This window comes from Leopardus geoffroyi, chromosome C2 (genome assembly GCF_018350155.1).
Source record: "Leopardus geoffroyi isolate Oge1 chromosome C2, O.geoffroyi_Oge1_pat1.0, whole genome shotgun sequence".
In the NCBI taxonomy this organism is placed as follows: Eukaryota; Metazoa; Chordata; class Mammalia; order Carnivora; family Felidae; genus Leopardus; species Leopardus geoffroyi.
The window spans coordinates 45,864,580-45,892,579 of record NC_059333.1 but is presented as its reverse complement, the minus strand read 5'-3'; the positions used below and the strand labels follow the sequence as shown (position 1 = coordinate 45,892,579).

General features: G+C 37.1%; 1 protein-coding gene and 1 long non-coding RNA gene across 8 annotated transcripts in view; one reads left to right on the top strand and one right to left on the bottom strand.

Moving 5' to 3' along the window:
* EPHA6 (EPH receptor A6) overlaps nt 1–28,000 on the bottom strand; it is an 868,006-nt gene that overhangs the window by 31,908 nt on the left and 808,098 nt on the right. The window lies entirely within an intron of this gene.
* Nucleotides 44–18,733, top strand: LOC123610766. Its single transcript, XR_006718289.1, has 2 exons — nt 44–846; nt 18,531–18,733. It is a non-coding gene; the product is annotated as an uncharacterized LOC123610766 (long non-coding RNA).

Here is a 28,000-nt window from a genome sequence, read left to right as displayed (position 1 = left end):
GAACTTTCTCTTTCCTTTTTATCTATGATTATATTTACTTCAAATTAAGAAATCCTTTAACATCATACAGGAGCACCTGAGAAGGATAATCTTTCTTTACGATACTTTAGGCTAGTTTATATTCTTGTTCTTCGGTGTTCAAGTTAACATTTGAACATGTTAAAGAGATAAAATTGCATGAATTTAATCTATATTGTTCAGGTATTAAAGTCGACTAATGTGTTATACTTATTTTTTTATCAACATTTATTACATTTTATCTCTCGAAACACTCTATAAATCCCTTTTTACTGTAATGACAAGAATAAAACAATTCATCCGTGTGAGTTACAATCTGAAATCTTTGCAGCGCGGAACAGCAAGCAGAGCGGAGGAGGGCGCCCTCGACGCCACTAGATGGCGGAAGAGAACGAGCTGCGCCCAGACCCCGGAGATGGCTTCTGCTAGCAACATAGATTTTTAAGTCAGAACGCACCTCGATGGAATTGTTTCATCATCATCAGCATTTCCAGGATCACATCATCTGATCCCCCACTGCGTTCAGAGTCTGATGTTAGGGTGAGTGGGGGTGGGAGGCAATAGTGGGTGCATTCATTGGCCCTTGAGGAAGTTAGGTCGAACATTTTTAAAGGTGAAGCCATGAATCGAGTAATCTAAACACTACTTTTTTTTTTTTTTTTTGAATCTAAGCACTTACTCGAAAAGAGATTCATCCGAGAGGGGAATAATTAGGTTTACAAGGCAAATGAGAGCATTAACGGAATCCTCATTTTAAAGACCTGTAGCAAGGAAATGTTGAAGGAACCTTGGGGATAATACCTTGAATTCAATCCCCTGATTTTACAGGTGAGCAGACTGAGCCCAGGGTTTAGAGATTTAGAGATTCCTCTAAACATTATTAAATACATAACGTCTACCAATGTTATCATAGTAGTATTATGGGGTATCAATATGAAGATGTAAATACTTCAGCATGGGGAAAAAGTTGGACCAAACTTATTTTAGTGTTGTAACACTGAACATCTGCAAGCATATATCATAGTAGTATAACGGAAGGAAGCCAGAGCCTGAAACCTTCGGTGTTCACACTTACTGGCCTTTCCAAATGAAGGCCAGGAAATTAAATTTACAAAGTTGGTGACAGTAGTTGAAGAGGGTGATGGGGAGAGGAAGCGAGTTTTAAGAGGAGGATTCATTTCTAAACCCAAAGTAGAGTTGCCAGATAAAATATAGGCCCCACCGTTACATCTGGATATCAGGTAAATAACAAATACTTTTTCTTTCTTCTTTTCTTAGTCTAAGCATGTCCCCATAAAGGAATACATTGTGTGTGTGTGTGTGTGTGTGTGTGTGTGTGTGTGTGTGTAACTATGTCCAAGTATTTCATGAGACATTTATACTAAAAAAAAAAAAAAAAAAAATCATGGTTTATCTGCAATTCAAATTGGACTGGGTATCCTATATATTTATTTACTAAACTGTGCAACCCTACCACAGAACATTAAAAAAAAAATTCAGAAATGGAAGTACTGTAAATGATCCAACACATAAAATAGTATTCTGAAAAAACACCTTGCGGTCTGTACTTCATGAGGGGACCAAGGACACTCTGACTTGTATTTGTGCACCAGCACTCCAGCAGCCTTTGTTTTATGGCATGTTTGTGGCTAAAGTCCCTGGGTCTCATGGCTCTGAATTTCAAAGCCACTTAAGTCAGGCTCAGGCTTGTTTCGAATATGAAGCCACATTTCCAGAGAATAAAGACCAAATCTGTAGAGCTAACTTCAGAACAGATGCAAAAGCAGTAGTCTCATTTGACATTTCTCATTCTGGATCTTTCTTTGTCTTTCTGGCAAAAAATACATAAAAATCTGCTGGCCCTACTAAATCTTTGTGAGTTCTATTAAGACAGGCCAATAAAAAAAAGTAGTTAACGGTTATTTTAGGTGCATTCACTTATTATTATTATTTTTAATGTTTATTTATATTTGAAACAGAAAGAGACAGAGTATGAGCTGGGGAGGGTCAGAGAGAGAGGGAGACACAGAATCTGAAGCAGGCTCTAGGATCTGAGCTATCAGCATAGAGCCCAATGTGAAGCTCAAACCCACAAACTGTAAGATCATGACCTGAGCTGAAGTAGGATGCCCAACTGAGCCACCCAGACACCCCTAGGTGTGTTAACTTATAAATGACATCTCATGTAAGTGAATCACATATACATTTATATTTTGCATAAGCTGATATCACATATAAATGATAACTTTATCCCTTTCCTAAGAGTTTGTTTTTTTCCTCAAGGAGAAGATATTACAGAATGCTTAATTAATAGCATTGCTGTCTGTTATGAACTGAATTGTGTTTCCTCAAAATTCACATTTTGAAGCCCTAAACCTCAATGTGACTGTATTTGGTGATAGGGCCTGTTAAGAGGTAATCAAAGTTCAATGAGGTCGTAAGGGCGGGCCCTACTTCAGTATGATTGCTGTCCTTATAAGAAGATGAAGAGATGCCAGATGTGTGCAGGCACAGGGGAAAGGCCATCAGAGGACACAGCAAGAATTTGTCCATCTACAAGTCAAGGAGAGAGACCTCAGGAGAAGCCACACCTGCCAACACTTAGATTTTGGATGTCCAGACTCCAGAACTGTGAAAAATAAGTTTTTGTTGCTTGAGCCATCCAGTCCCTGGTATTTTGTTATGGCATCCCTAGCAGACCGATACGCTACCCCTATGAAAAACCAAAAATGTTTATCTAAGATAAACAACATTGCAAAATGGACAGCAAATCTTTATTTCAAATTCTATTCCAAATGTCATCTTGAAATGGGAAGTGTGAGCTAGAATAAATCTGAAAGATGAAATATCATCACAGAAGTTTTAATGTAGGAGATATAATTCTAATTAATAAAAACACATGGTAACATGAACCTGACAGTATGCACAAATTTCAGTAATTCTGAGCATATATGGGATGGACATAAGGAAGCATTCAGATCTTTTTCTTTTTTTCTAGTGGCAGGATACAGACTGAATATAGTTGATCTCTAAGTGCAAGATAAAGCTGAAAGGAAGAGGTCCTTAAGAGTAGCACATGGACTGTATCCCCTTTCCTACTTGAGAGGACACACAGAAGCTTAGTTCTCCCCCTCCACCTTTTTTTTTTTTTAATTGAGTGGACCAACAAACATTTGTGGTTTAATCCCAGCTACTTATTTTTGCCCATGATCTTGAATCATAGACAGAGGTAATGCACTATGTTACTTTTTTCTCAAAGCATTAACCACCAGATGTTTGTTTCAGGTTTCAGGAATGAACAAATAGTACTTTAGATTTGAAATCACAATCATTGGAACATTACATATTGCTTTACCATATGTTTATGAGGGGGAAAAAAAGTTACCAGTGATGCTAATCAAAATGATTGAATGTAACTCAAAAGACTTCTTATTTCCTAGTACCTGCCTTATCCAGAAAGCTTAATCACTTAGGGAACAAAGGAGAAACAAGAAGTAAGCAAACCGGATCTAAGTTCATTATGGAAAGGGTTGTTAGCAAACCTTTTCTCTGCTTTAAAAGTCATATTCAGAGCTTAGTGTCTAAAGAGGGGTTATAGCAGGAAAAGTGCTGAAGAAGCAACCAGTAACCTTGTATACCTGAAAATCCCATACCTCCTGAGAGGAATTGCATTATAACTGTATTTAACATCTGAGGTTTAGAACCCAATCCTCTAATCTTCAGTGGAGGAGACAATCAATTGAAATATAGTGAGGTTACAAAGGCTTAATACTGAAACCAAATAGAAAACTTCTACTGAGAAACAAGAATACTTAAGACTCTCTCCATTTCTCATTCACTGGATTTGATGGTTATCTTAAAGGCAAATGGTTAGAATAGACAACGACCAGCCTGCAGATGTTTTTTTTTTTAATTTTCTTAATCTATGTCTGTAGTACCCACACTTCAATGAGTGTCAGAATTAAAACATACATACGATGCTTATAGATTAAGAAATTTCCAACAACAATTTTTTTTTTAATTTTTTTTTCAACGTTTATTTATTTTTGGGACAGAGAGAGACAGAGCATGAATGGGGGAGGGGCAGAGAGAGAGGGAGACACAGAATCAGAAACAGGCTCCAGGCTCTGAGCCATCAGCCCAGAGCCTGACGCGGGGCTCGAACTCACGGACCGCGAGATCGTGACCTGGCTGAAGTCGGACGCCCAACCGACTGCGCCACCCAGGCGCCCCTCCAACAACAATTTTAAGTATTTCTCTTTATGGGCTGCACATTCTAAGTGAGATGAAACTCTTCTACAGTCCATTGTGTGACTTCGGGCAAGTCTTAACTCTGAGTCTTATATTTCAGATCTGCAAAATGAGGGGATTTGAATTAATGATCATAAACTCATAAATTACAGTGCGTTTTAATGATTTGCCTACAGTTTCTTGGCTACTGTTAAATTGTAAGTAGACAGGCCGTATGAGTTGGTACCTAGTCCACATAAACAGATAGCCTGATGACACACAGTACAGGAGACAAACACACTCTTGAGTCACATCCCAGGCTGATAATTAATGGTCACAGTGATTATCCTAACTCATACGGAAGAGTTTAAATAACTTAATCACTTTTAGTTTAAGAAGGTAACAGTATGAAAATACATATTAGAAAGGTATGAAAATAGGACACTGACTTTTTTTCCCTTTTTGTTTTTTACTTTTAATGGGTTAAAATACTCTTAATGAGCAACCACTGGTTATTTGGAAAACTCATTATGTGAATGCTTACTGATGTCAGATGAAAGGGGCATTAATTTTTTTTTTTATTATATGAAATTTATTGTCAAATTGGTTTCCATACAACACCCAGTGCTCATCCCAAAAGGTGCCCTCCTCAATACCCATCACCCACCCTCACCTCCCTCCCACCCCCCATCAACCCTCAGTTTGTTCTCAGTTTTTAACAGTCTCTTATGCTTTGGCTCTCTCCCACTCTAACCTCTTTTTTTTTTTTTTTTTTTTTTTTCTTTTTTCCTCCCCCTCCCCCATGGGTTCCTGTTAAGTTTCTCAGGATCCACATAAGAGTGAAACCATATGGTATCTGTCTTTCTCTGTATGGCTTATTTCACTTAGCATCACACTCTCCAGTTCCATCCACGTTGCTACAAAAGGCCATATTTCATTTTTTCTCATTGCCACGTAGTATTCCATTGTGTATATAAACCACAATTTCTTTATCCATTCATCACTTGATGGACATTTAGGCTCTTTCCATAATTTGGCTATTGTTGAGAGTGCTGCTATGAACATTGGGGTACAAGTGCCCCTATGCATCAGTACTCCTGTATCCCTTGGATAAATTCCTAGCAGTGCTATTGCTGGGTCATAGGGTAGGTCTATTTTTAATTTTCTGAGGAACCTCCACACTGCTTTCCAGAGCGGCTGCACCAATTTGCATTCCCACCAACAGTGCAAGAGGGTTCCCGTTTCTCCACATCCTCTCCAGCATCTAGAGTCTCCTGATTTGTTCATTTTGGCCACTCTGACTGGCGTGAGGTGATACCTGAGTGTGGTTTTGATTTGTATTTCCCTGATAAGGAGCGACGCTGAACATCTTTTCATGTGCCTGTTGGCCATCCGGATGTCTTCTTGAGAGAAGTGTCTATTCATGTTTTCTGCCCATTTCTTCACTGGGTTATTTGTTTTTCGGGTGTGGAGTTTGGTGAGCTCTTTATAGATTTTGGATACTAGCCCTTTGTCCGATATGTCATTTGCAAATATCTTTTCCCATTCCGTTGGTTGCCTTTTAGTTTTGTTGGTTGTTTCCTTTGCTGTGCAGAAGCTTTTTATCTTCATAAGGTCCCAGTAATTCACGTTTGCTTTTAATTCCCTTGCCTTTGGGGATGTGTCGAGTAAGAGATTGCTACGGCTGAGGTCAGAGAGGTCTTTTCCTGCTTTCTCCTCTAAGGTTTTGATGGTTTCCTGTCTCACATTCAGGTCCTTTATCCATTTTGAGTTTATTTTTGTGAATGGTGTGAGAAAGTGGTCTAGTTTCAACCTTCTGCATGTTGCTGTCCAGTTCTCCCAGCACCATTTGTTAAAGAGACTGTCTTTTTTCCATTGGATGTTCTTTCCTGCTTTGTCAAAGATGAGTTGGCCATACGTTTGTGGGTCTAGTTCTGGGGTTTCTATTCTATTCCATTGGTCTATGTGTCTGTTTTTGTGCCAGAAAGGGGCATTAATTTGTTTACTGAAAGATCATTTTACATTAAAATGTCTTGTCAGTGGGATTATTTGTGGCAAAGGTGGTCTGCTTTGGGGAATAATGGTGGAGGAATCGGCACTCTGGGGTCTTCTGCTTTAATTCAATATGGTGTCCTGGGAAGTCATAGCAAATTGCAGAAAGATCTCTCACACACTAGTTTACAGAAAATCCTCACTTGGGGGATATTCTCCTTTCTCTTAAGAATTACTGATCTTGAGAAGTGACTCTATCTGTGAACATCTCTTTCTAGTTTGTATTCCCCAACCAACAAATGATATTGTGTACAGCTACATTATATTGTGAAATTTCTAAAAACTACATCCCACACCCTCACGGAGTGATGTACACTTCCCTCCTTCATTGAGGTTTACTGACCTGTGGCAACTCTGCTGTTGTGTGGAGCTTTATCTTTTTCTGAAATATGGGGATAATATTTGTCCTTCCTTGAAGACTGAGGGCTATAATGGAATGAATTCATCTGTAGTCACAAAGGAGAGATCTACTTACATTTTGGTTTCTAGATAACATTTATGAAGTAGATTAAATGAGATAGTACACACAAAGCACCCAACATATAATAGGCACTCGGGACACATTTGTCTCCTTAATTTAGGTACTTAAAAGTCTCTTTTTTTGGACCTGCATGGTAACTGTAGCCCATGTCAGCATCCCAGTTCTCTCATCTGGAGTCACCAGCCCACCACCTGCAGTGCTAGGCTCAAGGGTGAGCTTCTCAAACAAAAGCTTTTAGGAGCCAGAGGCAACACATAAATTGTTGGTAGACAAGCTCTGACTCAGTCATTGTGATTCAGACATGCCTTGTCCAGTTTGAGGAAATCTGTCTATCTTGGTCCAGGGAGTTCTGTCTATGCCTACCTTCCTGCCACTGCATGACCGATGTCCTTCCAAAACTGAGACATCTCTCATTCATCTTATTCTTTCATGGGTATAATTCTGTGGTTAAATGTTGGCAGCCAGATTTCTGCCTACAGCTGGATCTTCCTCATCATACTTTCTGGATTTCTTGCCTTTTGCTGAGTATTTCTCTTCTCTTTGTGGGGTGTGACACAATGGTTAAGATACAAACCTTTTGTCTTCACAAATGCACACATGGAATCACACACACACACATACACACAATTTTGCATCAGTATCATGTGATTTATACATGCCAGGTTGAGACACTCTTGCTGTAAGCAGAAGACCTTTTTTTGCATGGTATTTTAAAAATTAAGGCACTGACTGGTTCTTAATAACCAATTTTTATAGAATGATAAGTGCTGCAGAAATTTATAGTAAATAGCATTGTTTTAGGCCATAAACATGAAACAACTATTTTTATATTTTACATAAGACAAAGACTTCCTAACAGTTGTTTCTTGTGCCAGGCTTTCACTCCCTGTGCCAAGGGCCTTTGTGTGGGTATTCGCTGAGGTCTCAAGGTCTTGGATTTTACTGAATCTAAAGGTGACCACCTGTTTGGCCTTGAGCTGAAATGGGCTTGCAGTTAGGTTTTCTGTGGCTAAGTTTTGTTTTTGTTTTCTTTTTCCCCCTATTGTCTCTAAATGCCTTTAGACAGGGTGTTGCCACTTCAGAGCACGACCATTCCACTCCACCATCTCACTAAGCCTTCCTCAGATGCACTTGCCTCATTTCCATTATCCTCCTGGCTTCTGTAGGCATTGCTGTCCCCCTCTCTCACTTGAACTTCAACCCGACCTCCCTCTTCTGATTATGAAAAGAACGATGATCTACTTTTGAAATTTACGTAGACCATATTTTTCATAAAGAATAGGACCAGATGAGAAATGATTTCAAATAAACATGAATAGCTAACTCACCAGCTTTGTTTTCTACTCTGTAAAAAAAAAAATCCTAACTATAGAAAGACGTTCTCGTTCTCCTTTTCCCCACATTATCTACCTGGAACTACACTACATTTTTATTCATTGTCTAAATGCATAAACAGCTCAGTGAATGCTAATTTTTTTTTGTTCCCGTAATAAAACAGTGCTTATTGTGCTATTCAAAGCCTCAGAAATTAGAATCCTTTTCACCTGCTTCCTCCTAAATTGCTCCTGAAAATAATTCACTGGCACCTATTTCTCAGTACTCTCTTTCGATGAGAACATAGGTGCTACATCATTAAGTGAATAACACTGTTATGGGGGACATCTGTTAAATTAGATTTTCTATGCCATCCTATAAGGCAGATAAAGTAGGACACAATGTTACTGTAATGTGCTAGAATTAAACACATGCTTTATTATGAGAATTGCCATTGTGTCTGAGTGTAGATAACTTAAATACCATTGACAGTATAGGTAATTTTTTTCAACACAACCTATCGTTCATTATGGTTTTGGGAATATACCATATGGCAAGGTCCCAAGGGGATAGTGGATACTAACAGAGTTAAAAATCCTATCCCTACTCTTGCTGGAGAGTAGTAGTCTATATCTTTTCTTTCCATCCCTCTCCTTTTATTTTTCCTTTTAATCAAGCTGTAGAGAAGACTAATTCCCACTCTGCTACCTCCCCAGTGTATTTTGACAAAGTTTCTTAAGCTTCTCACATAGAGTTTTATGGCAAAGATCTATGGATATTAACACAGAAGTAATAGGTCTAAAAAGTGTACTGCATAAATCATAAGGGGGAGTAAAAGATTATTTTTGACCATTAATATTGGGATGTTCATACATTAAATGCTAATATAATATGTAAAATAATACAATTCTTCATGTTTATAACACAAGTGTCTACAAAGCATTTTTATCTGAATGGCCTCAAATTAATGTACACTTTGCTTTCTTATCAGGTTGCCCCGTGAGAACAATACTAATGACAAGCAGTAATTAGTGCTTATGCCATCCATGATCCAATGCTATTTATTTGGGGAAAAATTAATATCCTGTCATTAGGAAAAGAGACTACATAAAATGAAATATGTTTATTTTTATACTAGTATTATTTGCTAACCCTATTTGAAAACCCTATTCAAAAAGGACAGATAAAGTGTATAGGACTCTAGAGCATACACATTGGTGACCCTCATAAGTAAGGGATGCTTACTTTGGAAGCAGAATGTGCAACATAGGAAGAGAAAGTGACAGTGGAGCCGAATGTATGACTTCTGATCCCTCTTTTTTCCCCCCACTCATTCATTGTGTGATCTTGGACAAGTTACAGATTCTCTGTCAATTGAGGGGGTTGGACTGTGTGATCTTGCAGCTCCAGTGAAGGTTTAATATTCTATGATTTGTTAATATGCTAAAACTCTAGTTAGAATTAATACGCTGATTCTCTAGTTAGAAGGAACAACCTCCACTTCTGTCTAAGGAAACGTAGACAAAAAGGGTTAGTGCTGAGCTCCGTTGCTTCCTGCATCATTATTATGCCCACAGGCACTTTATACATTAAACCAGAGTCTTCCTGACAGACCCACAGTGTTCTGACTGAACATATATGAGAAGCAGGTCTTCTCTCGCAGCTGTCGCATGAAGTGTTGTGATACATCAGATCAGAGTGGCGCTGTGACCTCAAATTACCCATTGTCAGAAAGGCTAGCTCTGAGTGTAAGCCAAGGCGGGGAGACAAGATGACATGATGACATCTTTAGAGGCAGTCTGTTTGGAACCAAACACTGCACAAGTGAGGGCAAAATCTTCCGAAAAACTGAGGAAGCATTACTTTATGGAAAGGATGGGGCTGAGGGACTTATATTCAAAGGTGGGTAAGAACTTGAGAAAAGTCTGGAAGTACCTGGAGCTGGAAATGCCAAAAAATGCTTGTACAAATAAATCTATCTAGAAAGCAGACTTTGGCTGAAAGAATTATTAAAATGCTAGTATTCTGAATAAGTTTTAACTCTGCGATAGACTGATTACAATTTGCCACAATTTATATAGATTTCTTACACCCTCAGCATTTTAGTTGAGGAAATCTACACAGTCAACCCTTTGTTCATTCCATTATTCCAACATGAAATGTTATCTTGTCAACTTTTTCTTTAGCTCCTATTTTGCTCCTCTTATGCCTGCCTGTAACACCCACTGTCTGTGTTACATACCTTCTATGTACTATTATCTGGCTCTTTAAAATGTGGATGTAATGTTTTCTCAGAAAGGTTATAAAAATCTTGGAGGGTCTTTTAGTCTTCTTTGTAATCTACTTTAGAGTATTTAGCATGGTGCTATGATTATAATAGAATTTAATGATTATTGGCTGAGGGGATGACTGGATGAGATGAATTAGGCAAATGATGTAAAATGAAAAGTACAGTCTCAGAACCATACTGTATAAGTGGAATTCAAATTTTGCTTTTTTAGTTCCTTCTTAGTCATCATTATGAACTTGGTTAATGATAAGGAATAGATGAAAGGAAAATTTCCCAATCTGAATTTTCAGTTCATAGAGAGCCTCACCCAGAAAGGCACTGAAGGTCACTGGTGGCTTTCACTTACTCATTCATTCATTCTCTTATTCTTTGGTCATTTTTTGTTTGTTTGTTTTAAACACATCTCACATGCCAGGTGCTTGAGTCACAAAGACATTCTCCTTGTTCTCAGGGAGATCATTTTACAGTAGGAGACACATCGACATAAACAAATAATGGAAGCACAGAGGGTAAGGGCTCTAACAGAAGTCTGTACTAGATTCATTTGACAGCAAAAAAAGAGGGTCAGCTGTTTGGGATGGCTATGAGGAGAAGCAGAAAGGTGACATAACAGAGGTAAGTTTTAGGTAGAGTTTAAAAGGAAAGTAGGAGTTTGACTAGTAAGACAAAGAGGCCAGGACATCTCTTCAGAGAGAACAGAGTTCACAGGCACAGCATTTTATAATTTGCTATGCATATGTCACTATTTTCTTCATGCAAAATTATATACAATTGGTTTGATAGATTTTTTTGTTTGTTTTCACTCTAATTTTGTTGTGGCTGAAAGATCTGAATCATGTGGTAAAAAGTGGTATAAATAAGGTCTTTTAATTTTTTAAGTATAAAGGGATGACAGGGATCCTAAATCTCTTTTTTGACCTTTTCTACTAAATGTCTAATAAAAAAAATTAAATTACTTTTATTTCTTGCAGAATCACCTGCAGTGTGTGCGATCATGTATCATACCAAGCAGGTTGAAAGGTCTAATTTTACTTGCATAACATATTCACAGTTTTATAGAAGATTTTCCCAGTGAATAAATTTTGGAGAGGCAATGCTTGTAAAATAAGCTTCCAGCTTGTTTTGCTCAGGCTTAAGTATACCACTTGGGTTCTGAAGCCTTGTTCATTGTGGACAGCAGAGGGCTCTGGAGGACATCTCTGGAATGCTGAATGACAGAATCTGGATGTATTTGGCTGCAGGTAGAATGAAGAAAGAAACTATACCATCTTCAAATATCACAAGCCAATGGCAAAGTTTTACATAAAAGAGGGCCTATCTAATAGTGGGGTGGGGTCTTTTAAGAGATCAACCTGTATTTCTATGATTTGAAGGTTTCCTGGCTCTTTCTTATTTCACTTTGTACCTTCTTCTTGATTTGTTCTTTTCCTTTTGTTCTCTACTGTTCTGTTTTCTTTCACTCTGTTCTTGCTAATAAATGCTTGTTGTGTGTATAGAATAAAAGTTCCCTCAGGCAGGGATTTTGTTTGCTTGGTTCTTTTCTGTTTTCTCAGAGCTTAGAAATATGTCTGAGCATAATAGGTACTCAGTTAATGTCAGTTATAGGAATATTGGAAACGTAGCATAAGATCGTGACAGTATTTATTGTTTAATGGATGATAATGATACATAATAAGTGATGCTATGAAATGTGATAGATGCCATGGTAGGGGAGGTCAGAAAATGCTTCTAAGAGAAAATGATGTCTAGGCTTGGACCTTAGGGAAGATTGGAGTTAGACCAATAAAAGAGGTGTGAGAAAGGAGATCAGGGATGGAGTAGGAAAGACTGGTCTAGGTAGAAAGAACAGGTAAAAAAGAGAAATCATAACAGATTTAGAGGTACTGACAGAAGTTGCAATTGGAGAATAGAGTGTGAGGTGAGGGAGTGGGGAGAGACAGAGGCTAGAGAAGCAAGCAGCAGGCAGAATCATGAAGGGCTTCCTAATGCATTTAAATAATTTGGACCTTTTCTCATGGCAGTGGAAAACCACTGAAAAGCTTCAAGCAATAGGGTGATAAAACCAAGGGTTTTGCTCCTTTTTTTAGATCACGTTGGCTGCATTGTGGATTGCTGATGGGGGCTTAGGGGACAAATACAGGGAAGAGTAGAAGCAGGAAAATCTTGCCATGTCTAGGGAGTTAGTAACATTATTTAATAATTCTGTAATAGTCACACATGACAGCACATTTTAATACATTAAAAACACTTATTTCAATTCCTCTGATTAGATAGTTGCCTTATTCCAGAGAAGAATGCGATGACATTTACTCTGTTTAACATGTCTAAATGGAGAATTCAATCAATCATGTAAACAAAGTTAAAGGAGGAATAGTCCCAAACACTAATTTTGGAAAATTCTCTTCTCAAGGACTCTCATGTGCTGTCGAAGCATTGTTTACATACATTTTACATTTATATATTAGAACAAATCCCCTAAGGACCTGTTAATTAGAAAGATTTCTTATAATATTTAAAATTAATAATTCCGTGTTAAAAAACAATTAATCTTTTACCTTCTCCCACTTAATCTGTAATAGTTTTTGTGTGATTTATTTATGAAATTTATAGTTTAAGTAGTTTACCTAACAGGGAAGAAGGACAAGTGTTCAACTTTTTTTTCTTTCTTGCTTTCTCACATATATATGTGAAGTGGGTAGAAGAAAGAAAATTCATTCAGAAAGGTTGTTTTTCACTGTTGTCATTTATGAAATTCTATAGGATCAATTTTTAGTTGTTTATCCCCCTCTGAAAACAAATTTGCTCAGGGAAAAGGACTTCGTATGGGCTCAATATTACACTGCAGAGAATTCAACCCAAGGTCAAGTTGCTGAAGCAATTCAAGGAATCAAAAAGAGCAGTTATGCTTACCATAAGCTTCATCCATTATTTAAGCACAAAAGGAGATAATTTATTTAATTGTGTTTTTGACATGGTGCTTTTCATCCATACCTTGAGTCTAATATTTATATTTTGTTTTGTTTTTTTTTTTTTAGTTCACTGGTGATTTTAAAGCCAGTGTTGGCTGGAAAGCTTTATGTAATGTGCAAGTTGCTATGCATTCAGTTCTGCTTGTCATATTATTGCTCTAAGTAAAACATCTTTCACAGCATTAAACTTGTTCTCATATCTTGCTGGTAAACAAACCTGAACTTAAAGCAGAGCCCAGAGAATTCAGGAAGAAAAAAAAATAGGTCTAGTTGTAGAAAAATACCTGAGATGTTAAACCCAATATACTTTTTAAAAAATAGCATTCTAATTTGCAGGAAACTTCCTTTCATTTGAGGAAGGCTGTATTTATATTTTTCATTTGAAACATGAGTTTGGCCATCTCCAGTTAGTCTTGGGTAGACATTTGCTAGCAGTCCACAACCAGAACCATTTGGCCCAGTTTTACATTATTGACAGGCTCTTCCCAAATGGCTTTTTTCTGGAATCTAGAGGAAGTTGCATGTCAGCGTTGTAGTGCATTAGTGTTGCTGTCAGCAATGCTTCCCCAGGGCTGTCTGCTTTCTGCCTGACTTCAGCCACTGCTGTCAATCTTTCAGTTTCACGTACCCTCAAATGGTCCCACCCTCCCTTGCCTATATCTCTTAGCAAAGAAAGATGAACTTTCTTAATTTAAGGAGAATGAGACATATTTAGTACAGTGAGTCCCTGTGTTGTTGATGCTACAATGGGGATAATAGCCTAAATGTATTAGACTTGGATTTACTTATTTAGGATTTTTGTTTGTTTGTTTGAAGAGGAAAACCTAGACATTTTAATAGTTCGCTCTTTTAAATGAAGTTCACTCTAAAATAATGTGATTCAGTCAACCCATGGGAGTTGAAGCCAGAATGACTTGCATGCCACCTTCTAAAAATACAACCATTGGGATCACAATGGTTGGGACGACAACGAGAAGGAAAATAGTGATTAGCTTTCTGTATCCATAATAGGACAGAAAATGCCAAAAATGATAATTATTAGGCCATTATAATAAGAACTATATTACATTTAAAATAAATGGAAAAAAACCTACTTTGAAAAGTTTCTCTCTTTTATACTTATAAGTCAGGGTTCTTATGGTTTAAATTTTTGCTGAAACATGCTGCAACTTGGAAGCATCATATCTTTAAGAAAATTCAAAACTCCACACTTTTATCCCTTTTCTAGATGCTCATCTACTTTGACCAGATGCTTACTTTCCAGAAGTATTATGGAATTCAAACATTGCACCCATCTTTTTAATAAAACTTTCTCCTTCTGTCCAATGGGAACTTCCAGTAAGGAATAAAAAAAAAAAATCCTCATTAGTATTTCCCTTGTACCAAATCACTTCAGCAGTAAAGGAGAAAAAGTTCTTCCTCTATTCTAATACGTTGATCTTCACAAAGGTTGAAAGATAATAAAATGTCTGATAAAAATGCATAGCTTTGACCCTTAAAATCTGTGTAAGTGAAAGGGGAGTGAACATTTCTGAATGCTAAAATCTGTACTACAATCATATTTTCTTGGCAGGCTGATTTAAAGAGCTCTATGTGACAGTCAAGTTATACTAGCCTTGACAGTACAACTGGGTGAAAAAGATTCAGATCTGTTTTTATATTTAATTGGAGTGTAAGGGTCAGACTGTCAGAGCAGGATACTTTTGCCAGTTGTCAGAGGCTACCTTGGAGAACACTAAATTAGAAATGCAGATACCTGACATTATTTTCAACCTGGCACCCAATTTATACATTTGGGGAAATGGCTACATACCTGTATACATTATTTCTATCATCTATGGTTTAAGGAATTGATTGCATTACACTTGATGGGGGGTGGAAAGGAAGAAGGAAGGGATTACAGGTGAATGTGAGTGTCAAATAAGTACAACCCATACTGCACAACAGTCCAGAAGGTAGGTAACCATTATTGGACAAATTTATAGAGTAATATTAAATTAAAATGAAAATGTGTACATCTATGTACACATACATATATATTCCATGATCATGAGAAATATGTTCAAGTGGAGATATGTTAGAGTAGGCTATCAAAACCAATAAATTATACAATGTTTGTATTTGTTGCTAGTCTGAAATACGTATTGGATATCAGATATAAGTGCTTAGTACATTTTGCTGAAAGAACACAGTATTCTAATTCAGGAAAGTTAGTAATTAAAAGACTCGTCTGGCCTGAAATACGTATTGGATATCAGATATAAGTGCTTAGTACATTTTGCTGAAAGAACACAGTATTCTAATTCAGGAAAGTTAGTAATTAAAAGACTCGTCTGGCCATTTAATCTGACTCCCTGCCCCCACAGTCCTCTAATCTCTCCAAGAAGGAATACCTAACTATCACTGGTACACTAAGCTCTTTCTTACGCTCAGGGGCTGCTACTCCTCCTCGACAGGGAGCCCCTCACAGTGTAAGACTCAAAACTGAATAAGCCTTGTGGGTGTCCTCCTTGTTCATTAGGTCCTGCTTGCTTATTTGAGATCAACCCCTGTCCAGTTCTCATACGTAGATATTTGCCCTGCTCCTATCTAGTGTATAGATCTCATCAGAATAAAGTGATACTAGAATTTTTGATTGTGAGATCCATAAACTTTGGCATAGAATGTTTGCCTTCTTGGACTACCATTCACTATCTGCTACCCAATGCTCTGGATACTGTGCCTCGCCCACCAACAGGAAAACCCTTTTCTTCATCTTCTGACACAACCCACCTGCTTCCTGGTCTTTGTCCTCTAAAATGAGCCTAACATTCGACTCCTTTCTAGTGGCTTTTCCATTCTTCTTCCTGCTGTATTAGGACTAGCCTGCTCTTGTCTACCACTGATGGAATGCTGGCTCTGAATACCCACATCTTTTCAGAATTATATATCTAAAAATCCAATGGTTGTAGTTGGCTTATAACATTCAGTACTGAATATTTTGTGATATTGAAGGAGATTTTATAAATAATATACCTATATATGTGTACATCATAAATGTGTGTTGTGTATGTGTATATTTCTTCTTCCTCTATACCCTACACCCTAGATGTTGTTGTATCTTAAAAAGGAGATGGCTCATTCCTAGTGGGCTTGACTTTTGATTCTGTTCATCTGAGTTAAAGTTGACTTCCTAAAAGTCACACAAACATTAAGGAACGTGTCAGTTTCCATTAGCCTCATCTGCCTCTTGGACCAGGCTGCCATCCCTGAGCTCTGACTGGCCACTTGCCTTGGGAATGCCAAGTTCACCTCCACTCATTTAGGTCCATTAGCTATGGGCTCAGAATTTGTCACTTCCATCATTTCTGGACTTGATCTACCACACTGCTGAATGTGAAAGTTGGCATATCATGTGGTCATTAAGGTGCCAGTCCATTCAACTTGGAAACAAGGGGGAATTAACTCACAATTCCACAATCACTGGCCACTGGGAAACCAGAGATGGGAGGGAGTTGCACAGAGAAATCCCTCTTTCTCCCCTTTTCCCCATAAATGATTTCAAAGCATGCTTTCTCCATACAGCCCATTTGGAGAAGTTCTGCATGGTTATTGGACACATCTCTCAACTACTGTGTTTTTGTGGCCCATGTAAAGCAGGAGCAAGTACCACTAGGTTGTGATATTGCTTTACCTTCTTCCATTTTTCCTTAGTCTAGATGCCCTGCTTTTGTACATCCCAAAGAAAGCTTCATCATTTTGAATTCCTTTCTGAGGCTCTGTTTTCTAGGGAACCTGGGCTAACACAGTTGTCACAGAATCAATATTTCTGCCACCCTTGAAAATTCAGCGTATTTATTCTAGTCATATGCAAGTTTAGAAAAAAATATATTTAGTTAAATGCTTATCTGAACACATGTTATAGAAAATTGTTGCATAAGAGAAATAGAAGCAAAAAGAAATTACTTTCCATATGTTTTCTAGACATTTTTTGGTCTTTCTCTGAGGCACAGTTTATTCTTCTAGGCCTTGTGTTCTTGCTGAGCTCAGTTGGACTTGGAAGTGCATATCAGGATCTTTTTTGTGTGTCCTATATTTCTCTATTTATTATCTTGGGGCAGTAAAACATAGAGGTTAAGAGCAAGGCTCTTAGGTCACACTGCTTAGATCCAAATCCTGCCTCTGCTATTTAGGAGCTCTGGGCCTTTTGGCAAACTTCCTTACCTCGCCATACCTCAATTTCCTGACCTGTTAAGTGGAGATAATCTTAGTATCTTATGGGACTGTGTTGTGGATTAAAGAAGAGAACGTATCTAAAATGCTTGCAACAGTGCTTAGGTCATATAAGAGTGATAATTAGTATTATTTCTTTTATATTTAGTCTCTGTGCTAAAATCGTAGAATATACTCAGGAAAAAAATGTCTGCCATTTCAAAATGGGAAACGATGTGCTACCCCTGTTCTATATTTATCTCCACCAAGAGGAATGGCATCATTGTGTTTGTTGCTAATTGCAAGAATCCGCTGGGAGGAAGGGGAATAAAACGGTTCTCCTGTGGAACACCCTGAAGTCTAGGCTCTCAGAATCTACTTTCCTATATACACATGGATGTTCTCCTCCACAGTGACTAATGTTTCTTTTTTGGACACCACATATGTCAGAATTCTGGGAATTTGATCCTGTTTGACAACCAACCATGGCATTTTCCTTATTCACTGTGTAATGCTAGGTCACTGAAACTTTTTAACTCACTCTGCGTATCTGTAAATGGAAGATAATAATTCCTCACAGACTTATTTACTTATCATGAAGCACTTATTGTCAGCCACTAGGCTAGGACCTGTGGACACAAAGATAAATAAGGCATAGATCCTGTACTCAGCTTACTTATTACGAATAAAAACAGTTGCCACCAGTTTTAGACAAAGAAAATAGAGGTCAGAAAAGGCATGAAAACTGTCCAGGGCAATATGGCCAACGAAAGTGCCACATCTAAGAATTGGATACAGGCCTCTTCCCTCAAATCAGTGCTTTTCCTATGATATAATAATACTGCTCTACTTTTGTCAAAATTCAATAAAGTATTGTGGATAAAGTATTCTATAAATGTAAAGAGCTTTACGTATTAATTATATAGTGTTGTTATCTTGAAATGTACTGTTTCACTTGTTTAAGCACTAGAATTTTCTCTTTCAGCTTTTAAGTGGAAGTACATTTCCCACAAGGAAGACGAAGTTTTAGGTGGCAAAACAGAGTTTCACAAAAAGCCTTCATGTCAAGAATTGGACTGTGAATAGCTTGCTTGCCACAATTGTTGTTGTTGTTGTTATTTGTTTTTTCTTAAGACAATGACTATTTCTTTAATAATAGATAGGTAAATAAAACAAACATGCACTGGCTATTTTTAATAGTTCACTTTAATCTTAAAATTTCATTAATAATTTATTTCAATTAACATGCCAATAAAACTCATTCAACCTGTTTTGGGATGTTCTTGGGAAGTTTTATACTTCTATTTTTAAACTTTTTTTAAGTTTGTTTATTTTGAGAGAGAGAGAGAGTGAGAGAAGGGGAGAAGGGCAGGGGCAGACAGTGAGAGAGAGAGAGAGAGAGAGAGAGAGAGAGAGAATCCCAAGGAGGCTCTACGCCATCAGCACAGAGACGGACATGGGACTCAAACTCACGAACCTTGAGATCCTGAGCTGAGCTGAAACCAAGAGTTGGACACTTAAACAACTGAGCCACCCAGATGTCGCTGGTATTGGCAAGTTTTAAATGGAAGCAGTTTGGGGAGGAGGGCTGGCAGCACCCTAATATGTGAGAGAGATTGGCACAATGATTGCCGGATGCAGAATGCCCCACATTCTGCCGGCTCAGTCAGGCATATTAGATACCTTAGAAATTGATAACACACCTCCAAACCAAATTGCACACTGACAGGTTGTTACCAGCTTCATCATGACCTAACCAGTGGATCCCCGGAAGCAGTCTAGAACAGGCTACCCTATTGAAATTGCACATATAAATCAGCTGAAGTAAAAACTCTTTTCATGACCCTGAAACATTTCTTGAGGTCTGGAACACATACATCTTTTAAGGTTTTTACTACTGACAGGGGGACATACCCACTCATTCCTAGAAGTCATACACTCTCATATCCTTGTCTTTTAGGTGACAGAAAATAGCCTTTATTTTTGAAAAAGAATGTTATAATTTCTGTCCCTTTCTGTTTCAATTTTAGCTGAGGCCCAAAAAGGCCAAGGAGGAAAAAAAAAAAAGTACGTGGTAAGTATTCTACATTACAAACCTCTCTTACATTATTACACACTTGAAATGGAGATTAGAGGCAAAAAAATAAAATAAAATAAAATAAAATAAAATAAAATAAAATAAAATAAAAGCAATGGTTTTAGGACTCGTTGCTCAGTACCTAGATCACTGAGGTGGAAAAGGCTGGTATGGAAATAATTATTTTGGAGAATATAGTTGGTATGTTATGGCAACTCTCTTGTCAAATCTAATGAGGGGCTTTGACAGGAACACAGAGAATTTTTCTTTGCCATTGGAGTTAGGGAGAGTACAGGGCACTTGCTTTGAGTCCATGCCCAGAAAAGCTTAAAGGTGAGACACTGGTTGGTTGGTACCTGTTTTAATGAGAGAACATTGGTATGCCATTCTAAAGCTCAATTTAGTATTTGGTGCTAATACTAAATCTGTAATTTAATGTCATTGTTAAAAGCATGCATAGTAAAGCTGTGACCACCAAGTCTTGAGTCTTGGCTCTCCTCTCCGGGCCTTGTACCATTGGGTAAATCCATCTCCCTAGGCCTCAGTTTCTTCAACTGTAAACTGAGGATAACAGTACCGCTCTTCTCTTTTTGGGAAAGTTTAATAAGATAGTACATGCAGCAGTGCCTGCCCATAGTATGCACTCAGTAAAAGTCAGTATTTGTAATTATTATTACATTAGAACCCAGCTGTGCTTTCTTTCACTGACAACAGGCAGAGGAGTATGTTTCCTGTGCGTCAGATATGGACCTTACGGAATGGGGCCAGCTTGGTCTTCATACATATATTTTTAAAGGAACTTTGTCCAAAAGTGTAATATGACAACAGAGAGGTGAATAGCTGGAAAACAGAGACTAATGAAATGACTGTAAGCTCTAAAAGGCACAAACTAATAAGAAATCCTCAGGAAAGAGATGTATAACAATTGGGGACAGGTCCCCAAGGAACCTATGAGAGTATTCTATGAGAAAAAAAAGGTCTGTTTTAATTACCAAGCAAGCTCAGATCACCAGTGTGAGATCAAGAACATGCCAATTAAGTGGGATCTACCTTGCTGCTTACCTATTCTTCTCCTCCTCACACACATTCTATGAATGGGTTAGAGACTTTAGCATGAGAGCCATGGGAAAGAAGTACTAGCTTTTGTGATTGTGATAGAACAAGCAGGGCCAGGAAAAATGAAGTTGTTTTATTTCAAATTAAATTAAATTTTATTTTATTTTAAATTTGCAATCCATGATGTCTGGCTCTTTTAATCTAACCATTTGGTGTAAGATGTTATTTTGTGTTTTTTCTATATGGAAAGCTATAAAAAATCATCAATTAAGCTTAGCAAGTATCTTTTGAGTGCCTAATGTTGCAAGGTTCTGTGCAAAAAAGATGCTGTAACAAAAGTGATCCACTTATGTCCTGAATAAACTGCCATTCAGTAAAAGTTTCATGATATGTTTGGTTGGTTCAGTGACCGGGCATCATGCATATATCATTATAAAGTGTCAATTGTAGACTGTCACTATATAGGATAATCAGTGGTTGTACAACAGACAGCTTCTTATAAGGAATTCTCAGGTTTCTTAAAGATAATTAAGTAGAACTAAATCTCTGTCAAATGTTTGAATAAAGGACAAAGGATGACTTCTGGTTCATACTTGAGTATCCACTCTGTCTACAGTAATAGTATTTAAATTGACAGTGCTTTTACAACCTCACCTCATGGACTCATCTTTCTTTAACTTGTTTTCAGTTTCAAAGGACATTTTAATATACCACTATACATGAGTTCTGGCACTGGAATATCACCAACCCTATTAATCAACTGAATCTGCTTGTGGTTTTCCATGATGGTGTCATTTTTTGAGTAATATGGAATCAGATAATCTCTCACTGATGATGTATCTCAGTAAATCACTCTCTGAGTGCTGATAACATAATGACAATAACATATTAGCATAATTCATCATCACATGTACCTTTGCTCTGGGGATGTTTTATTGTAATGTATAATACACTGGCTGTCACTCTGATGATGTATTACAGCAAGACTTCCTCAGGAAAAAAACGCCTTTTGATGGAATACTATTCATATCAGATGGTACTGCCCAGGGATAAACAGTTGAAAAAAGTTTGACTTCATTTGCTATAGAATCCACATGAAGGTCAAAGGCACTACAAATGGTAAAAGATAGTTTGAAGACAACAGGTATCTATCTCTCTGTTATAAAACAGTTTCTAAAAGTTCAATTTTTGGTTCTAAGTAGGTTACAGCAGGTTTGTATCCCTAGTAAATATTTAATATCCACAGCACTGACACTATGCAATGGAAGTTTCTACAGCCTGGAGTACTACTCAGTGAAATGACACTCTTAAACAAGATGTGGAGCTTGCTTGGGGCAGAAGTGAAGTGACTTCCGAGGACAGATTAAAAGTGAATGCAATATATTATAATACCTTTCCTGCAATTTTGCCCCTTGAGCTACCCCATAGAATATTAGATATGAAAAGGACTCATAGATTCATCGATTTCATGGCCTAGAGAGAGTAAGACTTACTCTAGGTCACACAAAAGTGAGGGGTAGAGGCAGGACCAGACACTAGGTTTTTTGATAACAGTTTCAGTGCTTGATATAAGATAATCAAAGTTAACTGTGGACCATTTGCAACTTAAATAGCTAAAATAGGGTACAAGTATGGGGCTAATATGCTGAGCACAAAGTTCTTTATTTCTGTTACCTTTGATGAAGACCTTCATCAAAACAATGTCTACTTGACCAAGCACAACTATAACCATCCACTAGAAGAAAATGATGATGATGATGATGATGATGATGAGAATAGCTAACACTTACTGAGCGCTTACTGGACACTGTGATAGACATTTTGCAAATATTACCTTATTTTGTTCTTTCAATTTGTCGAAACACTTGCCCTGAAGCACGGATTCCAGAAAACAATGGTCTTAAATCAGCATATACAATCTTAAATCTTATCAACATCATTTTTTCCTTCTAAAACAAAATCCTTGTTCAACAGTGAAAAACACAAGGCTCATGTGTCTTTGATGCAATCGCTTTTGCTGATAATTATGTCCATGAAATCCTCCTAGTTATATTTTCTAAATAGAAGAAACAATTGTTCCCCAGAAGACGAGGCATGATCTTGTTTTATGTATTCTAGAAAAACGGCTTTATTTAAACATATACTGGTGCTGCTGATCCTCTGAATTTCCCTGCCAACAATTTATGTGCCTCTCCTTGTTTAGCTGATGTTGTTTAGCATCTTCCCAGGATGCCTAATTTAAATGATAAGGCACCCACACTGGCAGGTCCTCTGTATCTCCTTATGTTCTACCAGGACAGAGCACTTCATATGTGCTCAATCTTCTCTGCAAATGCCTATCTCACTGAAGCAGACAGTATTTTCCTCATTTACTTTCTTTATTATTATCAGATCATCATAGAGTCTTGAGAAGGGCCACTTAGCAACCACACATGTCATCCTCTGAATCACCGTCATAGCTTCAGTGTAAACATGCCAGCTGACCCTAAGAAACATTAATAATATTACAGCTTTTAATATCTCAATAGATGCTCATAATGCTTCTCTTATTTCTAAAGGTCAGGTAACCACTGGTAATGACGGAGTGCACAAAGGATAATAATCTATTGGGTAAAATGTGTGATTTTGTGAAGAGACTACCCACATGTATTTTTTAATTTGGAAAACAACAGGGCAGAAAATTGAGGTCACTGATAACTGAGTTACAGTAATCTGAGTATGAATGGAAAAGCATAATGTTTCAGAAAAGTTTTTCAGCAACTTTGGGCTACTATGAAAAGATGTCACTATAAATCAAAAGCAAACAAGTCACACACAGAGATGTTTCAGTGCTTTTTACAAGGCATTGTAAATCACATAAATTATTCAGAAAATGGCAGTGAGGTCCAGGAGAACGCCTGAGCTAGCTGAGGATTCAGGACTGAAGGGTCAATCGGTTTAGGACAAGAATGGCCTTTTTGAGATTTATGGTATTACTGGCAACTCTACCATAAAAAGGCTTGAGTCAGAAAACAAAACAAAACAAAAAACAAAAAACCACAAAAACTAAAGAAACCAAAACAGCACCAAAGCCTTGTGTTTGAAATGCCCTCCAAGCATCCTATTAAAAACTTCTGATCAAATACTGGTTATTTGCAAAAGGTTTACTACATACGCCAGAAGTACTTCTTAATAGTCTATCATTGAAAAAGGTTTACATACGGAATAAAGGAGTTAATTGTATTCAGACAGAAAACTTTGGTATAACTATTAAGAACAAGAAGAGAAAAGACAGATGAAAATAATGTGTTTTTATAAATTTGGCGGTAGGACACAATCTGAATAGAAAAGAAATTCCCATACAGTCAAAAATGTGCTGACAATGGATTCAATGTTTTATAACATAAACTCTCCAACGTTGGAATAGAGAGAGTAGGGCCATGCAGACTGTGGAAATCTCTCCATAACACCTTTGACAGCAAAATAAACTCAGATCCAAGAAAAGATCATGGTTTTTTGACAGAGCATGAAACCAGCAATCATTTCCCCAGTTCTGAGTCATTTCTATGGTGGCTCTTCTCTGGGTTTAAAGAAATGGTCACTTTCTTCACAAAACAAGTTTGTGTAGTTAAAAGTTCAAAGTCAGTATATCAGAAGGGGCTAGAAATGAAATTTCTCTGTTTTTTGTTTTGTTTTGTTTTTTGTTTTTGTTTTGTTTTTTGTTGTTTTTGCTCAGGATGTCATGTGGTTTGTGCCCTTCCAAACCTAATCATGTTCACATCAATGTTAATATAAGACTACTGCTTCAGTGGATATTTTAGTGCAAGAAGATAAATAAGTTGCTATGTGAGTTGGGTGTTAGGCTTATTAGAATATGAAATTCAAATAAAAACTTTTCCTCAAGAAAGAATTTTATGATACTATCTAAAGCTCAGAGATATTTTAGTATGTGAATATATATATATATATATATATATATATATATATATAAAAGTCAACAACCCTTCCCTTAATCACACCCATATCATTTGTTTTATGAGATGATTTACTAGGCTTTTATGTATAATTCAGGTGTAAAAAAACAAACCAACAAAAAATAAAATGGGCTAAAAGAGCTTTCCATTTTGACTCTAAAAATCAAGCTAAGTTGTAAAGGACCCACAATAGCTAAAACAATCTTGAAAAAGAACAAAGTGGACTCATATTACTAGATTTTAAAACTTATTATAAAGCTACAATAATCAAGACAGTACGGTATTATCATAAAAATAAGACACATAGGTCAATGGAATAGAATTGATAGACCAAAAATAAATTATCATGAATAAATATTTTTGTTAATTGATTTTAGACAAAGGGGTCAAGACAATTCAATGGGGGAAAATAATTTTCAACAAATCGTGTGGGACACCTGAATATCCATATTCCCCAAGAATGAAGTCAGATGCCTATCTTACACCACATGCAGAAATTAACTCAAAGTGGGCCACAGAACTAAATGTAAGAGCCAAAACTAAAAATCTTAGAAGAAAACACAGGAGCAAATCTTTGTGACCTTGGGTTAGCCAATGATTTCTTAAGCATGACACCAAAAGCACAAGTGCTCAAAGAAAAATAGATACGTTTTACTTCATAATTAAAACTTTTGTGTTTCAAATAAGGCCATCAGGATAGTGATAAGACAACTAACAGAATGTAAAATAATATTTGCAAATTATCTATCTGCTAAGGGAATTGTATCTAGAATACATAAACAACTCTTACAACTCAATTATATAAAGACAACCGGATTTTAAAAATGAGCAAAGGATCTGAGCACACATTGTTCTAAATACGATACATGAGTGGTTAATAGGCACATGAAAAGAAGGTCAACACCATCAGTAATTAGGGAAAGTCATAATGGCAAGCCCCTTCACACCCACTAGAATGGCTATAATCAAGAAGGCATTAATGCTGTTAGTGAGGATGCATTGAAATTGGAAACCTCATTCATTGTTGGTGGAATGGTAAAATGGTACAGCCATTTGGAAAACAGTTTGACAGCTCTTCAAAAAGCTAAACAGAGTTACCATGTTTAAGTCTACCATGACCCAGCAATTTGACTTTTAGGTATATATCCAAGAGAAAGACAAACATATGTCTACTCGTAAACTTGTACATAAAAGTTCATAGCATCATTATTCATAATAGCCAAAAAGTGGAAACAACTCAAATGTCCATCACTGATGGTTGGCTACAAATATGGTATATCCATATGATGGAATATAATTAGTCAGTAATAAGAAATGAAGTATTGATAATGCTACATCATGACTTTGAAAGCATTATGCTCAGTGAAAGAAGTCAGTAACAAAAGGCTACACATAATATATTCTTTGGTTAGTGTGAAATGTCCAGAACTGGCAAATATATAGAGAAAGAAAGTAGATTCATGGCTGCTTACGGCTGTGGGGAGTGGGAACAGGATGGGGAGTGAATGCTAATGAGTACAGGGGTTTCTCTTGGGGATGATGAAAATGTTCTAAAATTAGTAGATTATGGTGATAGTTACAAAACTCCGTAAATATATGAAAAAATATTGACTTGTATATTTTATTTTATTTTTTTTCAACGTTTATTTATTTTTGGGACAGAGAGAGACAGAGCATGAACGGGGGAGGGGCAGAGAGAGAGGGAGACACAGAATCGGAAACAGGTTCCAGGCTCTGAGCCATCAGCCCAGAGCCCGATGCGGGGCTCGAACTCCCGGACCGCAAGATCGTGGCCTGGCTGAAGTCGGACGCTTAACCGACTGCGCCATCCAGGCGCTCCGACTTGTATATTTTAATGAGTGGGCTTTGGGGTATATAAATTATATATTATTAAAGTTGTTAAATAGAACACAGCAATACAAAGACTGGCTCACTTAGCTCCTGGAACGAGGTTCTGAGTTTCCAGCAGCTCATTTGCAGCCCAGAGTGGATGCCAGGAGGAACCATGGAGCTCCACCCTCACCTGGAGTCAGAGCTATGGAGATACCTATTCACCTTCCTCACAGGTCCCTCCTACAAAGCTGATATGCAAAAAAACAAAACCAAAACCAAAAACAAACCAAAACCAAAACCAGAACAAAAAAAAATCCTAGCTTCCAGAAGAAAATTAATTTTTGTGTACCTAGCTAAAATCAAACATGCTTTTCAGCCCATCGTTGATATTAATGGAAATGAACATACATCTTACTATGACACTGGAAGGACCAACTGTTTGCTGTACCATATATTTCCTGGGACTTGTGAATAAGCCAAACATCACAGATGTTAGAATGAACACAAACGATTTGGCCAATCTCTAATATAAACATCAAAGTTTACTATTTTATTCTGTGAACTTTCATATGACTTCATAAGGCCACATTATCTGCAGATGGTACTATTTGGCAAATTACATTTACTTCAAATGATATTTGTTGTTATGAGTTTAATGTGTGTAAACTAAACAAAAATTGTTAAATCTTTTGATTATTTTAAGTTATGAACTGTTACAGCAAATATATGGCATGTCAAGATTCACAGAGAAAGAGAACTTTCAAGAAATAAAAGTAAAACTATATACAGTATTTAAAACTTGATATAAGCTATATATTTAGCTTACTCCATGAATAATTACAAATTTAAATATACAGAAAAAAATCAACATCTTCATTTAGGACAGAAAGTAGGGCTCTGTTGTGGATAAAAGGAGACAAATACCATATGATTTTAGTCATAGGTGGAATTTAAGATATAAAACAGATGAACATAGAGGAAAGAAAAAGAGAGAGGTAAAACATAAAATAGACTCTTAAGTACAAACTGAGCATTTTGGAAGGGACCCAGGTGGGGCATGTGTGATGGGTATTAAGGAGGCACTTGTGATGAACACCGGGTGTTGTATGTAAGTGATGAATCACTAAATTCTACACCTGAAACCAATTTACCATATATGCTAACTAGAACTTAAATGAAATCTTGGAACAAAAACAAGGAGCTTTACTCTTTTAATGACATAATTGTTTCTTTAAAAAAAAATTTTTTTAACATGTATTCATTTTTGAGAGACAGAGCATGAGTGGGGGAGGGACAGAGAGCAAGGGAGGCACAGAATCTGAAGCAGGATCTAGGCTGTGAACTATCAGCATGGAGCCTGACATGGAGCTCGAGCTCAGGAACTGTGAGATCATGACCTAAGCCGAAGTTGGACGCTTAACCGACTGAGCCACCCAGGCACCCCAATTATTTCTTTCTTATATTGAGAAGTGGGCCAAAGTACAAGTAGATTTTTTAAAAAAGTAATCTCATTCAAAAAAGAAGTAGGCAGAGACC